This window comes from Triticum aestivum, chromosome 2D (assembly GCF_018294505.1).
Source record: "Triticum aestivum cultivar Chinese Spring chromosome 2D, IWGSC CS RefSeq v2.1, whole genome shotgun sequence".
In the NCBI taxonomy this organism is placed as follows: domain Eukaryota; kingdom Viridiplantae; phylum Streptophyta; class Magnoliopsida; order Poales; family Poaceae; genus Triticum; species Triticum aestivum.
In genome coordinates this window covers 638,578,303-638,594,321 of record NC_057799.1, presented here as the reverse complement: position 1 = coordinate 638,594,321, position 16,019 = coordinate 638,578,303, and positions in this window count along the sequence as shown.

Here is a 16,019-nt window from a genome sequence, read left to right as displayed (position 1 = left end):
CAAACACAGAGAGAGTACATATATAATTAAATCCGTACATCAAATTGTTGTCGTACACTTGTTGAGAATATATGCGACAGATAATATAAGAGGGTATTAAGCCATGTTTGTTAGTTATAGAAGATAAATAAAGTAATGATTGGTGGAATTCGGTTTCTTCCACTGGACTTGAAACGCGTGCACAAGTGGAGCAACATAAAACAGTCATATCGCTGCAGACCACACATAATCATGGGCTTATTTAGGGTGTCTTCCTTCCTCGACCGTCTGTTCAGTGTCCAGTGATGGTAACGTTTCTGCCTTGAATCTTCAGAAAATCAATGATCGACGAAAACAGAGTCCAATAATTGTGTCTTCCCTTCTTCCTCTACCGTCTGTTTAGTGACACTACTCCACTGATGGCAATGTTCCTACCGACTAAAAATATACATTCCTACCAACAAGTTCAAGATGAGAATCTAAAAGAAAATCAAGGATGACAATTGAGTGTACGTGTCCAGGAAGTGAGTTCTCCTTCTTTCGCAAGCAAAGCAATTTAGTAGGAGAGGAGTGCGTTCGTACCAGTGGGATATGCTCAGCACCATCCGGAAGTCACCATGCATGAATGATCCGAACCAGCAAATTGGTCGGACATGTACCGTAGTACAGTACACACAAAGGATCAGATAGGTTGCTCTGTGACGCATGCCCGAGCCACTTCCTCCGCCGCCGGGACACCACCTCGGCAACCATCACTCTAGTGACCCCTTGTTGCGCGTCCACGACCCCATGACAGCCGCACCTGTTAACCCTCGACTCCCGACCACTAGTGATTCCGACGGTCTGCCGAGGTGCCACAGACGGTGCCATCTTGCCCTTTTCTTTAGGAAAAATCAATCGACGCCGTTGACATTTCGCAAAAGTACAATTTCACCATTATGATGTTTACGTTAAGTGGCCCCGAATTTTAGTCCCGTCCTGGGCCCCTAAAATCTTAAGACCGACCCTGCATGGCGGACTGTGCTTTCTACTTTGGAGAGCCCCGCGGAGTGAGGGGAACGGAGAGAGGAGAAGGAAGATGTGAAAGGCAACGATGTATGCGGCATGAAGGAGTCCGGCCATGGCCACCCCGGTGGGAGGAAGGGAGCGGCTGGTTCGACTGGTGGTTGCTCTGCTCTGGCCGCCGGCGAGTCGCCGGATTTATAGTACGTACATCATGGATGTGAAAGTGGAAAAGAACAGTAGTATAGTATAATTTGATAAGTGGGAAAGTTGGCTAAGATGACATGGGAAGATATCAATTACACATAGCCTTTGCACCAACAAGATGTCTTAAAAACATTCAGGATGCATACAGCCCGAAATGAAAACAAAAAACAAAGAAAAAATAAAGGCCTCGCTACAGTGATCAATTCCTCCCAGCAACAACACAAAAACCACCATCAAAGACATTGCCTATATATATGCATGGGCATATATATTCTGGAGAAGAATTTCTATACAAGACGCAAGTCCCAATGACCCGATCCATATCTACTCACAATCCATTACATCACCTAGCTCGATCGTCTGGTAGTCGTAGTCGTCGACGCTGGCGTACGGCGCCTCCGCACCCCGTCCAATAGCACAGCCGCATTGTGATGCGGCGCCTGGTGGCCGGTCTCCCGTCGCAGTGTGCGGCGGTCTTTAGGGGGTGTTTGGTTTAGAAGTCTTAGGACTTTTTCTAGTCCCAGGGACTAATCAAAAAAGACTCTCTAGTAGAGTCTTTTTCTAGTCCCTGTAAAAAAGTCCCTCCCGTTTGGTTCTTAGGGATCCCTGAACCAAACACCCCCTTAGTCCATGCTCATTTCTTTTCTCATAAACTGCATGGCTGACCGTAGTAACGCATGCATGATTCTCAGGCACAAGAAACGACTTTCGTCTCTAAGCGTTTTAGGTCATTAAAGTACTGACCTAAAATGTCTTATATTTATTTTCAGAGAGAAGTACTAAAAGATGAGACAGGCCTGACTGGAGCTTCGATTGGCGTCCTAGGCGCACATGGACCAAGAAGAGTAGAAGACACTAGAACATGAAGGTATGCATTGCCGCGCCCGTCAGTCCTCGCGAAAGAATAAGTAAAAATGAATTTCGGCCAAGAAAGAATAACTTTGAATTAATACAGAAATACATGTCCAGAGTTCGCCAAAAGCAAGCCATGCAACATAGCTTGCAGGACATTAAAGATCTTCCACAGGGATCACCCATCATCAACTTTCACTTAGCCAAACGGCGCTCACATCAAAGCGTGTCTAGTTTGAACTGAAGTTCAGATGCATACAAAAAACAACACGTAAAAAACTACAAAGAAAGCATATACAGTAACTGGTCCTTTAGATTTGCACTTAGCACAAAATTAATTCCTCACTCCAGTTCAAGAGTTCTGGAAGGAAGAGCACAAGGCAAGGTTCAACCCTCACTCGCGTGAGTGAACACACCTGATTGTCGAGAAACAACATCCCCTAGTCGAATCAATATGTTCGGATGAATTTGCTTGAACAATGACATGATAATAGCTTATAAGTAAATAATTTAATCCGAGTGCTAAAAGATATCATGGTAATTAAAACATGGTCTTGACACATCGTTTCATATTTGACCAAAGACGTAGGTTATTCAGAAAAGGACATGAAGGTTGGTTTGTTGAGACATAAAGGGTGGTTTCCATGATTCCTGTGGAGATAAAAAGCAATATATATTTTTTCTAACTTCCTACAAAACATCTAGCACTGATTGAGGAACATCAACCAACCAGGTGCAACTATTTGGATGCATAGAAATAAATTTCTTGTAATTTATCTCTAAACTACCACTTGTTATCTGCAAAAGAGGCAAGTAAAGATCAAATGAGAAATAAATTATAAGACACAACGGGCAGCCTTCTTTCATGTAGACCAGTGGAAAAGTAGAGAAAACAATACTTCAAACTTCTTTGCAACGAACTTCGGCTCTTGTAACCCACTATCTGTGTGTTCTTTGCTTAGGGTAGCAATCTTCTTAAGAAAATTCACCCTGCAGAAAGTATGACCCTTTGAAAACTGAACAACTACCTATGGTTTGTAAACATGAGTTTCATATGTAGACATGGTATATAGGTCAGTAGTGAATTTGGTCAGACGGGGAAGCAACGTGGATAGTGGTGTCTGGTGTGTAGATCTGTGAACGTAGATGCGAGCAACAGGATGATGGTAAACACTTCGTGTGCCATCCCCTCTAGTACTTCTAGTTTCGCGCATCACCCTATCAGGACTACTGATGGTTTTGGGTTACGTGCGCTAGGCATGGGCTGCTGTGTTGATCTCAGACCCTATTCAGATCGGATTTCGATTTCAAGCCAACGGCTTCGCGCCTGCCAAAACTTCACCTTTGGTATCCTCTAATTTGTCGCCGATGAGGCGGGCCAGCTCTACACTAGCCCGCCACCAGCCAACCGAACTATCTTCTTCGGAAGCCTGGAGTTAATCTTTGATTGGTGCGGTGACATCCATCTTTGCATCCCTGATCTACCACGGCCACTAGACCCGGCTCTTAAGCACAACCCGTAGCCCAGATCTAAGGCCCGCGCTCTCGCCCCGGCCTTCCCACCTAAGGACTTCCCTGACACATCATCAACCCACCTACCGGCAACGACTTCCCATCATATCACAATGGTGTGCATGACCTGCCCGCTGCTGGAAGACCATGAGTTCGATGATTGTGTATGGGACGGTCAAACGTCCGACGCTTGTGAAAAATCGGGAAGTTGCCCATCTGCAGACCCGTCAGCGCCCCATACAGATCGATGTCGATCGACGCCTAGCGCGCGTGCCCCTATAGAAAATATGGAGCGGGAATTCACAGGGGCATGCTCATTGTATATGTAACACATAGGGAACAAGTGGGCTGAGCAGTGTAAGCATCATCCAATCGTTGATTTTTAGTATTATTTTCGTTTGATATTCGTAAGTCGTAAGAGCATCTACGACTGGACACCCGATATTCACCCCCAAATGCTTGGGTGGTATGCCAGGTCACTGCTTGGATGGTATTTGCCATCCAACCGGCCATCCCAAACATAGCCCAAACGTCTGAGCTGACCGGCAACCCCCATACCAAGCCCATATGTGGGGCGAATATGGGGACGCTCGGACGCATCCGCCATGTCGGATCGGACCCACTATGACCCACACCAACCCCATATATATTCATCACTATCAGCACTCCGGACTACCCCTAGCCACTCCACTTCACTCCCCTCTGTCCCCAAGCTTCTGTAGGTGAACTCCGGCCTTCTCCGGCATGGTGGGGGTTGGATCCAACTCTGACATCTCCCCATCCGGCGACTGGGACCTTGTCACACGCGGGAACGCGGAGAAGATGGTCGTTCGCATGGCTCTCCACCACTCCCAGGAGGAGTAAGCCCGAGCGCGCTCAGACTCGATCCGGCAGGAATTCATTGTGTCCGTGCAAATGACGCTTGGATACGCTAGCGCCGGAGGCTCGAGGCATGTCACTGCGGCCTCGTCGGACGTGGTGACCACCGCCTGACGCAGCAACTCCGGGGTGGTAGCACAACCCCTCTAGTGGCGCGGCATTTCCATGGCATCGGGCCCTGAGTCGGAGCTCAACGGCGGCATGCCTCACGGTCTGTCCATCGCGAAAACGAGGCATTGGGCTGCGGACTAGAGCATGCCCGCCTTGCAAGGCAGAGAAAGCGGGAGGCTGCGGCAGCTCTCGGGGCCGATGTCGTGGAGGCGGAGTCACACGCCGCCTTCGACTAGGCCTGCTCATCCAAGTCTATCATCGACCTGAACTCCACCCGCGACGTCCAAGTCGTGGGTTCCGACGAGGAAGAGTGGGGCATAGAAGATGGTGGCGCATCATTTCCACTACTCAAGAATTCAATCGATTAATCAGATAACGGGACAGTTAATCACTACTTGTAGGGTGGCCAACTCGAATAGTACCTATTCGTTGCGTTAACTTGCGATGCCAATTAACTAGTCTGTCAAACCGATTAATCAGTTGTTAGGCCGATTAATCGTTATTGGCCCATTAAATGGTGAGCAAGTGAAGCCTAAGTTTTTGGCCCGTAAACCCTCCCGGTACCCTCTCGCTCCTCAATAGATACGCTTTGGCCTAACTCCCGCCCCTCCCCCTCCTCCATCCCATCCCAACCTGGTAGGCGGCTGGCCATGTCCTCGCCAATGCCAGCCACCATGCTACAACAGCTTAACCGCTTTGGTCACCCGCCTTAGCCCCCATTCCCTCCCATCAACTGCTCCCCATCCTCTCCCGTGGGCTGCTCCCCATCCCCTCCTAGCGGCTGATCACCAATCTCTTCCTCCATGGCATCACCAACAATCAATGTACTACCATCTTATTCCTCTCCCTCTCAGTGGAGAATGTATCATTCAAAGATTAGCATATTAGATTAAGGTTAGTAGATTATAGATTTGTAGATTAGTGTGGATGGAACTATTGGGTTGGTTGTTATTTTTGCAGGTTGCTGAGAAAAGGAGGTTCTACAAAATACAAACTTCAAAATGGTGTATTGTTGTGTAGATTAGTAGGTTACATATTAGCATATCTTTATTGTCTGGTTGCCATTTATTTGGCATTCTCTATTTCTATTTGTGTGGCTGCCATATATCTTGACATGTTGGATTGCATATTGTGTCGCTATATGTTAGACAAGCTTAATTGCTAGTTTTGAATGTTGAGATTTTTTTGGTTTGGATGCATCAGGATTACAGTTTTACCTCATGTCTATGCTTTTATATGCCTACAGTGGCATATTTTGGTATATTACATAGCTGGAAGCAAGAGAAAATGGGTAGTTCGAAGGGGATTTCTGTCAGTCTGACCTGGCGGACGCGCCCGGTCGCGTCCGAACATCTCCATATCCGCCCTGTATCTGGGTCGGTTTTTTCTGACCGGTCACTGAAAGGGCCGTCCGTTCGGGCGTTTGAGACGGATTTAGGGTGCCCGGTTATGGATGCTCTAAGGGTAGTTTAGCCATGGTTCTGCTCCCCAAGTCTGGCCCGTCCCGCACGTTCCTCGTCTTCTGAATTTTTAGAAGTTTCCTGTCAGGGTCAGCCATTGCATGCAGATAAAAAAAAGTGAGCATGGACTAAACTCCGCCGCACCGCACACTGCGACGGGAGACTGGCCACCAGGCGGCGGCTAGACCGTGCAGCAATTGGAGGGGGGCGGAGGCGCCGCCTACGGTCCACCGGCGCCCACGAGTACGTGCCATGTCCGCGTGCGCCCTGCCCATGAGAGACGAGATGATGGAATGGATTTGTGAATGGATATGGACTGAGACTAGTGCCGCACCTGAACGTGCCCATGCGCGTGCCACCTCAGCCAACTCTGCCCCTTGACTAAATTCTGCAGCAGTGTAGGGAAAAAGTCAAATGGTGCAAAGATAGACCAGGTTTGTAGAAAAAACTATCAACAACTATAGGCTTGGTCATCCTATAGGCCGATGTCAGACGAAAAAATGCATTCTTTTTACACTCAAAGGGTGGACGCAATTTTTAAAATTTAATATTTTCCAGTTTTGAGCTACCCCGTAAATATTGTCTGAAATTTCTAAGAGAAGACACGCACACGCACATCACAACACACGCACTCCTTAACGCACTCACGTATGTGACGTCTCTCTTTCAACCATGCGTGTGCATCATGTAAACATCAGGGGTCACTAGATATCACGAGTTGTTGTTCAAATGGTGTAACCAAGTTTGTAGGAAAAACATTCAACAACTAAAGAGAATAAAATATATTTTTAATATTACATTTATTTGATATTCTAGTTATTCACAGTCTTCTGACAGTGTGCCAACTTTAAAAAATGCCGTCCTTTTCGAATTGGTCATACTATGCACCTATACTTCAATAAAATCTCACTCACCTGGTTCCACACGCAATTACGTACATATTTTCAAGAAATTTAGTAGCAATGCTCTTTTTTGTTTTGTCAATATACATACTCCCAGCTATGTTGTCTCCAGCTCCTACTCACACGCACGCACTCAACACAACACACGCCCTCACACGGCACATCTCTCCGTCCCTGGACGATGCATGAGTTGCACGTTAACATCAGTGATCACTAGTACTGCCTCTACCGAAATACTTGTAACTTCAGTATTCTAGTACAGAGGATGTCTAGATACCTTTAGTTGCCATCGATCTGTTGCAAGGGGAGATTTGTGCATATGCAAAAAGGCAAACGGCATAGGACATCAACGATGTGAGTAGTAGCAAACTACTGACTACTGGAGCTAACCGTAGGTAGTAGCCCAGTGCTTGATTTGATTAGCTCACGTGGGTTTTATTTGGAATCGGATGCGGACGTTGCTTGGCGGTACGCATGCTGCATGCGTGCTCGCTCCGGCATTCATGCAGCGCGCACGGTAAGGATATGGTTAAGCGTAAGGTGCGCTCCATCAAAATCCATATGTAGGCATTGACCACAAACATCAGTTACTGTCTCTTAAACCCATTAAGACAGAGTGAAAGGGCGGCCAACCAGCTTTGCCACATGACGTATGTTAGTTGACCGTGGTGAGAAAGTTTTTGATTTTTTTGGAGATTTCTTTTGGGAGATGTAAGTGAGACATTTTTCCTTTTTTAGAACATTTTTTCTAAGCTTTTTCATTTCCTTTTTGAGATAGATGTGATGCGAGAAAGTTAAAAAAAATAGATGAAGGTGAGGCTTTTTTCTTTTTTCTTTAAGATGAAAAACACGTGCACGGCTTCCTCTCAAGCGGCCCGCAATGGCAGGCCCTAACCACTAGTTCGTCAACATTGTTGGTACAAATCCATGCTAACGACCAAACAGCCCCTGCACCACTTTCTTGAGTGGCTCAACCCCTCGCAGCAACGACCTTTGCACTTGAGCTTTTGGCCTTTGCAAATCGCTCTAGCTAGCAGGGAAGCCAACGGTAAAAATTGTAAATTATCTCATTGGGTCAGCAGGAAGCTTATTTCAAAACAATCTGGATGCCTTGTTTTTCACATTGTCCAACACTGAGTTACCACGTAAACTGTGGCTGCCCCTCCTGAAGGTGGTCAAGTGAAGTTCTAACTTGACAAATGTGTTTAGAGCTTCAGGCAAATCTAAACTACATTTCAGCATGTGTTTTGATGATGATACACTTACAGGAAAAATGCACGGGATAACCTCACGGACGAAATGTGGTCTCATGCGGTTGGAAAAGCCTGCCGCGGTGCTCCTGTAATTCATGCCCATAGGTTTAAGATTTTTTATCTTGCATTATTTGAACTAATGGCTAATCATTTTCGTTGCACATAAAGACAGTGCCTATGTACCACAATGGCGTGTACCCAATGGCGGAGCTTCGACGGAATTCGAGAGGGGGCTAAATGGGTTTTAACTTTTAAATAGAGTTGAGGGAACTAATTTAGTGTAATATGTTAGCTGGCTAGCCACCAGCTCATGGTGCTAACCAATAAGACCTAGGGCATTTCTCCCTCCAACATAAGGGGTTATTGTAGCATTTTCTTCATGGACATTTTTGAATTCACAAACATTTTTGGATCTGCCAGAAAATGAATCTGGATATATTTTAATTCATGAACATTTTTTTCTTTCTGAATTTGTGAATATTTTGATAATATGGCATTTTTCAAAATTGAGGAACATTTTTTAATTCACGACATTTTGAAAAAATCCACGAACATTGTTCGAATTCATGAACTTTTTTTTATTCATGGACAGTTGTAAACCAGTCATTTTAATTCCTTGACATTATGTGAATTCTTAAACATTTTTCAGATTCATAAGCATCCTTATGCAAAACAAGTGATTATTTTCGAAATATATGAGCATTTTTCAAAATTCACGAATAATTTTTAAAGTTGCTAACATTTTTTTGACTTGAGAATATTTTTGAACTCTTGAACATTTTTATTAATAAAGTCGACCAAAATAAAAACCCAGTCAGAATATATAGAAGTAACACACTAAAATATGGAAAGAAAACTGAAAGTGAGAAAAAAAGTAGAAGAAAAACATGTGTGGGAGGGCTAGCGCGAGTGGTGGCTCGCTGCGGACGTGTTTGACACCGCGTGCTGGGCCTGGCGCATTTTTACTAGAGATGTGCGTGATCGCTGAGTATGAATGGCTGGGGCTGTAGGCGACGAGCAGTTGCTATATCGCTTTAAGCGATATATAGAAGCACCCAGATGGAACGAGGAACAGAGTGATACGCCGGTTCGGCTTTGTGGTGGCCCATCCACCACAGTCCACAAGGCGCGCTGGCCTAGGTGAATACATGCCTTCTTTGCAATTGCATAGAGAAACATGAGAGTTGTTGCGGTGACTGTGGCTCCATGCTTTGATGGATGGTTATTATGCTAGATCCTCGCCAAAACTAAGAGCAACTCTAGTATACCCCTTAAATCGCCGACCCGTATCGCGCGTTTACATTTGGCGGAAAATGCGTTTTGCGGGGTGCGGCCGAACAGAACCCGCATAGCGGAACCGTAAAATAGAATATTCATTGAGAGTACCCGACATATCAAAAAAATAATGCCAAATCCATAGATCCTCATATGCTACAGCCTCTAACAAGCCCGTGTCGTTTCTCCTTTGAGTAAAAAAACGGCAATTGGCCTCGCAAGCTTGCACAAATTTTATGAAGAGTGATCGGCGCATTCGATACCTTCTCCGGAAGAGGTGCGGCGGATAAGTTGGATTGTCCGCGAAGTAGTCTTGCATCAACATCAGGCTTCCGAGATGGCGGTTGCGAGGGATGCAAAGACGGCCAACGATTGAACCTCGCCGTCTTTCGCGGTTTCGGTCCTCCTCCTCCTTCACGGCTAGGACCGCCACAACCATCTGCTGACGATGGCACTCGAGCATCGATTCCACGTCCGAGTCGTCCGACAAGGACGAATCCTCAAGCAAAAATTGCTCGCAAGGGCTCAAATCCATCTAAAAACGGAACGCTCGCATCAACGAAATTTCTATGGCGACAGGTGGGGCTCGAGAGGAAGGAAAAGGGGCTCAGCGGGGCGGCAGCCGGTGGCTGGAGGCGGTCGATCCAGGGCGGTGGCGACGTCGCAGTGGCTCGGCTCATCGGATCCGGGGCGAGAGGCACGATTCCACTGGCCGGAATCGCAGGCGGCAGCCGGCGGCGACGGTGGCAGGCGTCTGCGGGAGGGGATGTGGGGAGCGCGCGAGCTGAAATGTTCCTCCCGCCAACCGCTTCCGCAGGATACAGGGCACCGGCAAGTAGGGGGGGGGGGGTTGTGTTTTCGCGGACCGGAGGGGGGATTTTACCGTGCCCCTAGCCTCAATTTTTTTACGGGTCGGACGCTTTTAAGGTTTCTGTTCGGGTCACTTTTTCCGTCCAAAACAGTAAAATGGCGGTTATTTTGCGGGTCGGGGTGATTTAAGAGTCTGCTAGAGTTGCTCTAAATCTAGCATGTGATGGGGAATACACCTGTATACAACCACGGCCACTACGTAGGCTAGTAGGGCCGCTGTTTTAATTGTGGCATCGCCGCCGGGCATGATTTTTTTCTGGAAAACAAACATCAATTTTATTAATTAGAAATAATGGTTACATCGTCTATAAGAAAAGATACAATATTTTCCATGGGCTCCTCTAACCAATCCCTAAATATTTTGCCATTCTAGTAAGCTCATGGAAAACTTTATTCACTTCTCTATTACAATGCTCAAAATTAGTAAGAGGAAAATCACAAGCCATAAGAAAGCAATCCTCAAAAATTGCTGCCGCCGCTCCTGCAGAATGACCTCCGCCGGGCGTGAATTCACTTGCATGCAAGTCAGCAATCCCTCTCAAAAGTCGAAGACAACATCGTGTTTATTTATTCCATTAGAGCATCTCCACCAAACGCCAAAACTATATGTTGTGCCCAAAAACCTGTAATTTGGGTCAGCCAAACAAACGCCTCTAACAAAGGCTCTATAAATATATGGTGTACAAACAATTTTACATCATGCCCAAAATTTTGCTACAAGCGATGCAAATATACATTACCACTAGTTGTTGTCCTGAACTAAAAAACGATGTGGCAAGAACCCAACCACCACTTGTTAGCCGCCACCCCCGCGGCCACGATGAGCCCGCTGCTCTGAGCGTTTGTCGTGACCCCATGAACGCTGCCAAGCTCGTGCCACCGCAAAATTTTATTGCACCAAATGTTAGGAATCTAAATGATCTTAGAATTGAGGAAAACTATAGGACTACCGTTGCTAATGACACGACTGAAAATGACAGTGAATAATGGACCATCCAACTGCTAGTTGCACGTACAATCAAACAGTGTTCTGACTTTTTTAGAGGTATAAAAAGTGTTCCGACTTCTGAGGGGCTAACGTGCGTAAAGTGCTGACGAAAAAATCAAACAGGGTGTTGGCCCACATACAAATGCGTGTGACTCTCCAACGATACGACATAGAGGTGGAAGAAAGCCATTGGTCATACACAAAGATGGAAGCAGTAGGGCCCGAATCTTTGCGGCAGCACATCCGTCGTCATGTCCTGGTCCAGCTGATGTCGTGTGGCCATGCCAATCTTCACGTTGTAGCCAAGTCCTCCTTATCAACATATGTGTTGATCTGGCATCACCTAAAACAACAGAGATAGCCAACGTCGATAATTTATATAATATGAGATTAATCTGAAGCTAAAAACTAAACTAATATCAATGCAGGCTTAGGATTTCCACTTTCAACTGTAACAAATGGAAATATATCCTGCTCATAATCATATAAATTCAAAATGCATTTGAAACATCAATAAAATAGCTTAAAAGCCGCTGAGTCGACATATAATACTTCACCAAACATGTAAGCTTCGACATTATATCCGCACTAAACTGTGATCTCACAATAGTCTCACAATAGAGACCGTCACACAACATAACAAGCCGGTGGTCAATATTTTCTCTACCATCAAGCAGCAACTCTATTTTTTTTAGAAAGAACAGATAGGTTATATCCATGCCCCAGTGGCCTACATGTTACCACAAAAGACGAATTACTTCACGAAATGCAAAGACAAATCAAGATCTGAAATTCCTTGGTTAGGGTTTCTTTTTTGTCATGCGAAGCATGCAATTTTGATCTTTCTCTCCATTTATGACACATGAAATCTTACATTCCAAAATCATTGGGGTGTACCTACACCCCAACTGATTCACCAGTTTCCCGAATTAGATGGGTCAAATTTGAGCAATTTGACTACTTCATAAGCTCAGAGACATCAAACTGATTGTTTTCATCTTGATGTATTATACTTATTTTAAGCATCTACTGTGTGGGCACCCAAATGTTCCCATATATGTAATATTAATATGTTAGGACACAAACTGAGATAGAAGTTATTAGTGGACACTTGCCTGTGTAACCAGCAAATTGTTGAGTTAAAGGTCTGTACAATTCAGATTGTATGGAACATGACTTGTCTAAGCAGAGAGAAATACATCTATCTAATCATTCCAGTAAAAAAAGTAACTAGAGATGGGCAACATATAAATAACCTGAATCACCGGTACGGTAAGGTATCTTTAGAGTCTTTCGAAATAATCGGGTTGTCCAACGCCCCAGGCAGCACCTCGCCTCGAGAAGAAGTCATGCTTGACAAGACTTTCTTTGAACATGTGTCGAATAATATTGGAACTATGTGACTCGGGTTCCCATTGGAACTCCTCCAGTAACTTGCCGGTGTTATCACAGTGGCACATGTGACATCTAGACTTACTGTAGACCAGCACATCTCCCTTGTGGGACAAAATGATATGTTGCATATTGTGATGAAGGTGAAACAATCTTTCCACCTGGAATTTAACATGGTACTTGAATGACCATACCTCCCTCTCATAGTCCTCCAACACCCCGATTCTGACGGCTCCCATCATGTCGCCAAAACAACTGAAGCCAATTGAACCTTCCATGTCGCACAAACGAGTGCAGAAGCCGGAAGCATCAGCCGGGAGGCTCATTGTCCTAAATGACTCGACCAACGTGTCGAAAACCACTACGCCATCATAGGGAAGCCAACCGGGTGCCCAGTGAAGGCAGCTGCGGAACACGACGGGCGGGGCTAAATTAATACGTCTCATTTGGTCCCCCGCCAACATAGCTTTCTTCGTCTCAGACTACCCACAATAGGAGTAACATAGGTAGTAACATCACATATATCTAGATAAAATAGATGATGTGGCAAGCAATAAATGAAGAAAAAAAGGTATGTGGTAACTAGTTACTACTAGTATGAGTAACATCACACATATCAAGGCAAGATGAGTCTATAGCCTAATAAATAAAGTGTTGCATGTTAGCACACATATGTTACTCCTCACTATGGAGGTAGTAACATAGAGTAGTAACATGTCCCTCCACTCCACCGTAAGGATGTAGTAATCTGTTCTTTTGACATGGTATCTGCCATTAAAATGTTTGTCTTTCCAGTATAGGACGCGGTACTCACCCGACGGGCCGTGCAGGTAGAGCGCCGCGATGTTGATATGGCGGTGGCCGGCGGCGGTGAGGGCCGGGAGGGGAGCACATTGGCGCGTGGCCGGATTACAGAGGTTGAAGCGGCCGTCAGATCGGCTGAGCACAAGAAGGCCGTCGCAGGAGGCGTGCAGCTTGAAGCTAAAGTAGTCGTCGAACCCGAGGACAGAGCGGCTGCGGCCCAGGTCCAAGACTGGGAGGCCGGCCTCTGTACGTTTACTGACTGTGACGAGGGGGAGCGAGGGCTGGCACCGACGGTGGGCGAGGAGGAAGTCGGGGCCGGAGGCGAGGCCGCGCCAGGAGCGGCAGACCGCGCGGCAGCGGAGGATATCCATGGCCGGAAGGCGGACGAAGATCTCCCACACGAGGATCTCTTCCGGGAAGCCGTCGAGCGCGCGGCGGCTGCGCGTCCGCTTCGCTGCAGGTTCCCCGGCGACCTCGGGCGCGATCGCGGCTCCGTCGTCGTCGGTCGCTGGCTCCTGTTCGGTGCCGGCGGCGGACTTGGGGCATCCAGTCAGGAGAGACGCGACGAGTATCCGCCGCCGCCGCGGCATGGCCATCGCAGTGCGCAGTTGCGGATTGCCTGAGGCTTGGGTTAGGTTTTGTGCGGGCGCCCTGACCTGGCCATATCCGCGTTTGCTATTCTTCGGTTACTTTTTTTTTTGAGAATTAAGCCAGTTTTATTACTCAAAGTCCAGAGATAGTGGGATACAAGCTAGGTCATGGGGTTGGCCAAGCAACAAATGGCGCCCTGGACCCCTTCTAAGAGAGAATCTGGCTAAATTATGTGCTTCATAATTCACATCACGATACTCAAAGAAAAAAATACATTGAAATTGAGTAGCTCGGAGATTGATCTCTGTCACTATTGCACCATATTGCCCCCTGCTGCCTGTTGTAATATTCGAGACGACTTGCTTGCAATCCGAGGCAATTACAAGATTGTTAAGGAGAAGATCCTCTGCCAAAGCAATTGCCTCCCTGCAAGCCATCGCTTCCAGTGATGTTGGGTCATCAACGCCTTCAACCACGAGAGCAGAGCTCCCCAAATAATTGCCGCTGGAGTCACGGCATACCGCTACGGCACCCTCTGGCCTGACTGCAGCATCAACATGTATCTTCGCATAGCCCATCGGAGGTGCTTTAGGTTGTTGCGGCACTGTCGGACCAGAGATATATACCACCGCACGCACCACCTTTGGCCTGATCATGTTAAGCTCATCACAGTATCTTTTGATGAAATTCTGAACTGCTTGAGGACTCTGGAAAATTCCCTCGTGGACCGCCTTACGCCTCGCATACCATATCGACCACAGAGTTAATGGTAGGAGGGCAAACTGATCATGTGTAAGGGACTCCATCAGTGCAAAAAGCCATTGCTTCGCTTTTGGTTCTTCGAGCGCCAACATTTTATGTGCGAGATCCTCATCCACCAGCGCCCATATGCACCTAGACATTGTGCACTGCAAGAGGGAGTGTTTCCACGAGTCCGGCATTCTGCATAAGCCACAAGTGCTAGTAGTCGACATATGGCGACGGGCCGCACATCCTCAGTGGGTAGCGAGTGTTTCGATAGCCTCCACAAGAACATTCGAACTTTGCCTGGTACCTCGGTGTTCCAAAGTTTCTTCTACACCCCCTCCTCTGCATTTAAAGTTGACGTTCCTCGCAAACCCTCAAGCCATGCCTCGCAGCGTTGCTTGGTTGCGACCAGCATTCTGTACGCGGACTTTACTGAGAAAGAGCCATTGTTCTCAAAGTTCTAGCACCAAAAGTCATCTATGTTGCGTGTGCAAAGAGGAATGCCCAATATGATCTTAGCATCCATTGGCATGAAAACCTCGCTCACCCTTTGTCTATTCCAGCTAGCCGAGGTTGCGTCTATCAACTCTGAGACAAGCTGTGGTGGATTTGCAGATATACACCCATAGGGCCAAAGCATTTCATTCCTTGGGAGCCAATTATCCGTCCATATATTGGTGGTTGCACCGTTTCCAACACGCCTGATCAAACCCTGCTTGAGAACATCACGACCTTCGATTATGGATCTCCAGATTTGGCTCGAGTGCCCTCCTAGTGTAGCTTGCAGAATGTCAGTTGTTGGATAATATATGCTCTTTAGTATCCCGGCACTGAGAGAGTTGGGATCCTGCAGTAGACGCCACGCTTGCTTGGCCAACATGGCCAAGTTGAAAAGCTCAAAATCTTTGAAACCAAGACCACCCATGCCCTTGGGTTGTATCATGGTCTCCCAAGAGACCCAATGAGGTTTGCGTTTTCCTTCCTTTGAGCCCCACCAAAACTTCCGGATTAACATGTTGAGATGCTCACATAATTAACACTACTAGGGAAAAGGCTACTAGTAGCGCTGAAAAACTGTCGCGCTACTACTATCGCGCTACAGCTAAAAGTTAGTAGTAGCGAAAATAGTATCTAAGGATACTAGTAGCGCTTCTATAGTAACACACGCCACTAGTATCTAGGATACTAGTAGCGT